The 4,385-nt window shown below is 38.4% G+C and overlaps 1 pseudogene across 1 annotated transcript; it reads left to right on the forward strand.

Moving 5' to 3' along the window:
• Positions 1-2,703: 2,703 nt before the first annotated feature.
• On the forward strand, positions 2,704-4,121 carry LOC111540647 (annotated as a pseudogene). Its single transcript, XR_002731041.1, has 2 exons — positions 2,704-2,999; positions 3,692-4,121. The product of XR_002731041.1 is annotated as a 60S ribosomal protein L9 pseudogene (transcript).
• Positions 4,122-4,385: the final 264 nt, after the last annotated feature.

Genomic DNA, 4,385 nt, shown 5'->3' on the forward strand with positions numbered 1-4,385 from the left:
AGTTGGATGAATTGACAGAAGTAAGTTTCAGAAGGTGGGTAATAACAAACTCCGCCAAGTTAAAGGAGCATGTTCTAACCCAATGCAAGGAAGCCAAGAACTTTGAAGAGGTTAGAGGAATTGCTAACTAAAATAACCAGTTTAGAGAAGAACATAAATGATCTGATGGAGCTGAAAAACACAGCATGAGAACTTCATGAAGTGTGCACAAGTATCAACAGCCAAATTGATCAAGCGGAAGAAAGGATATCAGAGATTGAAGATCAACTTAATGAAATAAAGCATGAAGACAAGATTAGATAAAATAGAATGAAAAGGAACGAACAAAGCCTCCAAGAAATATGGGACTATGTGAAAAGACAAAACCTACATTTGACTGGTGTACCTGGAGGTGATGAGGAAAATGGAACCAAGTTGGAAAACATTCTTCAGGATATAATCCAAGAGAGCTTCCCCAATCCAGCAAGACAGGCCAACATTCAAATTTAGGAAATAAAAGAACACCACAAAGATACTCCTCGAGAAGAACAACCCCAAGACACATAAGCAACAGGCTCACCAAGGTTGGTATGAAGGAAAAGATGTTAACGGCAGCCAGAGAGAAAGGTCGGATTACCCACAAAGGGAAGCCCATCAGTCTAACAGTGGGTCTCTCAGCAGAAACCCTACAGGCCAGAAGAGAGTGGAGCCCAATATTCAACATTCTTAAAGAAAAGAATTTTCAACCCATAATTTCATATCCAGCCAAACTAAGCTTCATAAGCAAAGGAGAAATAAAATCATTTACAGACAAGCAAATGCAGAGAGATTTTGTAATCACCAGGCCTACCTTACAAGAGCTCCTGAAGGAAGCACGAAACATGGAAAGGAACAACAGGTACCAGCCACTGCAAAAACATACCAGTTGTACAGACCATTGACACTATGAAGAAACTGCATCAGCTAATGGGCAAAATAACCAGCTAGCATCATAATCACAGGATCAAATTCACACATAACAATATTGACCTTAAATGTAAATGGGCTAAATGCCCCAATTAAAAGACACAGACTGGCTAATTGGATAAAGAGTCAAGACTCATTGGTGTGCTATATTCAGGAGACTCATCTCACATGCAAAGACACACAAAGGCCCAAAATAAATGGATGGAGGAGTATTTACCAAGCAAATGGAAAACAAAAAAAGAACAGGGGTTGCAATCCTAGTCTCTGATAAAGCAGACTTTAAACCAACAAAGATCAAAACAGACAAAGAAGGGCATTACTTAATGGTACAGGGATCAATGCAACAAGAAGAGCTAACTATCCCAAATATATATGCACCCAATACAAGAGCACCCAGATTCATAAAGTGAGTTCTTAGAGACCTACAAAGAGAATTAGACTCCTACACAATAATAGTGGGAGACTTTAACACCCCACTGTCAATATTAGACAGATCAGTGAGACAGAAAACTAACAAAGATATTCAGGACTTGAACTCAGCTCTGGACCAAGTGGACCTAATAGACATCTACAGAACTCTGCACCCCAAATCAACAGAATATACCTTCTTCTCAGCACCACATCACACTTATTCTAAAACTGACCACAGAATTGGAAGTAAAACACTCCTCAGCAAATACAAAAGAATGGAAATCATAGTAAACAGCCTCTCAGACCATGATGCAATCAATTAGAATTCGGGATTAAGAAACTCACTCAAAACTATACAACTACATGGAAACTGAACACGGTGCAATCAAATTTGAACTCAGGTTTAAGATACTCAAAAACGCACAACTACATGAAAACTGAATGACTACTGGGTAAATAATGAAATCAAGACATAAATAAATAAGTTCTTTGAAACCAATGAGAACAAAACCACACGAGAAAGTTCTGAAATTGGCACCCTAACATCAAATTAAAAGAACTAAAGATGCAAGAGCAAACAATTTCAAAGCTAGCAGAAGACAAGAAATAACTAACATCAGAGCAGAATTGAAGGAGATAGAGACACAAAAACCCTTCAAAAAAACCAATGAATCCAGGAGCCAGTTTTTTTTAAAAAGATTAACAAAATAGGCCGCTAGCCAGATTAATGAAGAAAAAAAGAGAGAAGAATCAAATAAGACACAATAAAAAATGATAAAGGGGGTATCACCACTGATCCCACAGAAATACAAATTACCATCAGAGAATACTATAAACTAAAACCTCTAGAAGAAATGGATAAATTCCTGGACACATACACCCTCCCAAGACTAAACCAGAAAGAAGTCTAATCCCTGAATAGACCAATAACAAGTTCTGAAATTGAGGCAGTAATTAGTAGCCTACAAACCAAAAAAAGCCCAGGACCAGATGGCTTCACAGCCGAATTCTACCAGAGGTACAAAGAGGATCTGGTACCATTCCTTCTGAAACTATTCCACACAATAGAAAAAGAGGGACTCCTACATAACTCATTTTATGAGGCCAACATCATCCTGATACCAAAACCTGGCAGAGACACAACAAAAAAAGAAAATTTAAGGCCAATATACCTGATGAACATTGATGTGAATATCCTCAATAAAATACTGGCAAACCAAAAGCAGCAGTTCATCAAAAAGCTTATCCAGGGCCAGGCGTGGTGGCTCTCACCTGTAATCCCAGTACTTTGGAACACTGAGACAGGTGGATTACGAAGCCAGGAGTTCAAGACTAGCCTGACCGCTTTCTTTGCTGCGTCTACTGTAAGAATGAAGACCATTCTCAGCAATCAGACTATCGACATTCCAGAAAATGTCGACATTACTCTGAAGGGACGCACAGTTATCGTGAAGGGCCCCAGAGGAACCCTGCGGAGGGACTTCAATCACATCAATGTAGAACTCAGTCTTCTTGGAAAGAAAAAAAAGAGGCTTCGGGTTGACAAATGGTGGGGTAACAGAAAGGAACTGGCTACCGTTCGGACTATTTGTAGTCATGTACAGAACATGATCAAGGGTGTTACACTGGGCTTCGTTATAAGATGAGGTCTGTGCAAGGCAAACTTTATTTTTAGTTGAGGGTTAACTTGACTATTTACTTAGAAAACAATACTTTCAAGTTAGGGACATTAGAGCATTATTAAACATTCACTATTTAATTATTTTCCACTTAAATCTATTTTTCTCTTGATGTTAGGGTTTTACCACTGAATAAAGCCCAGTATGAGTATTATATAATATTAATGCTTTTTGATTTGGTGGTTCAATAGAAGGATGTTTTTTAAGACCTTAATGAATAATTTTGGCTTCCTTCCTGAATAGCCTCTAATAACTAAATGTCATCTATTTGTTCCTTTTGATGTTTGAGAAAATTGCCCAGGTTTGGTTTCCTAGGAAATAGTTGTCTGTCCTGGAGGAATGAATTTGGGCTGATTAGCTGCTTTACTTCTTTGTCTTATCATTGTGCCACAGGATTGAACATTCTGCTGTGAAAAGAGATGCGTTGGTATGGAAGAACTGTATTCATTTATGTGATAGACATCAGCAGGACATGGAAGCCAGGACATTGAAATAAGAACTGGCTAGAAATGGGTTTCACAACTGATTTGTCCACTTACTAATTGTGTAAACTTAAGCAAGTCACTTAAAGTGCATTGATCATCAGTTTCTTGTCTGTAAAATAAAAGGGGGAGATTCCTAGATTCCTGCTTAAAAAAAAAAAAAAAAAAAAAAAGATGAGGTCTGTGTATGCTCACTTCCCCATCAACGTCGTTATCCAGGAGAATGGGTCTCTTGTTGAAATCCGAAATTTCTTGGGTGAAAAATATATCCGCAGGGTTCGGATGAGACCAGGTGTTGCTTGTTCAGTATCTCAAGCCCAGAAACATGAATTAATCCTTGAAGGAAATGACATTGAACTTGTTTCAAATTCAGCGGCTTTGATTCAGCAAGCCACAACAGTTAAAAACAAGGATATCAGGAAATTTTTGGATGGTATCTATGTCTCTGAAAAAGGAACTGTTCAGCAGGCTGATGAATAAGATCTAAGAGTTATCCAGCTACAGAAAGAAGATGCCAGATGACTCTGAAGACCTACTTGTGATATTTAAATGATGCAATAAAAGACCTGTTGATTTGGAGCTTCAAAAAAAAAAAAAAAAAAAAGACTAGCCTGACCAAGATGGGGAAACCCTGCCTCTACAAAAACTATGAAAATTAGCTGAGCACAGCGGCAGGCACCTGTAATCCCAGCTAGTCAGGTGATTAAGGGAGGAGAATTTCTTGAACCTAGGCAGCAGAGGTTGCAGTGAGCTGAGATTGTACCATTGTACTCCAGTTTGGGCAACAGAGTGAGACTCCATCTCAAAAAAAAAAAAAAAAAAAAAAGATTATCCACCACAATCAAGTTGGCTTCATCCCTGGGATGCA

This window comes from Piliocolobus tephrosceles, chromosome 10 (assembly GCF_002776525.5).
Source record: "Piliocolobus tephrosceles isolate RC106 chromosome 10, ASM277652v3, whole genome shotgun sequence".
NCBI classification, from domain to species: domain Eukaryota; kingdom Metazoa; phylum Chordata; class Mammalia; order Primates; family Cercopithecidae; genus Piliocolobus; species Piliocolobus tephrosceles.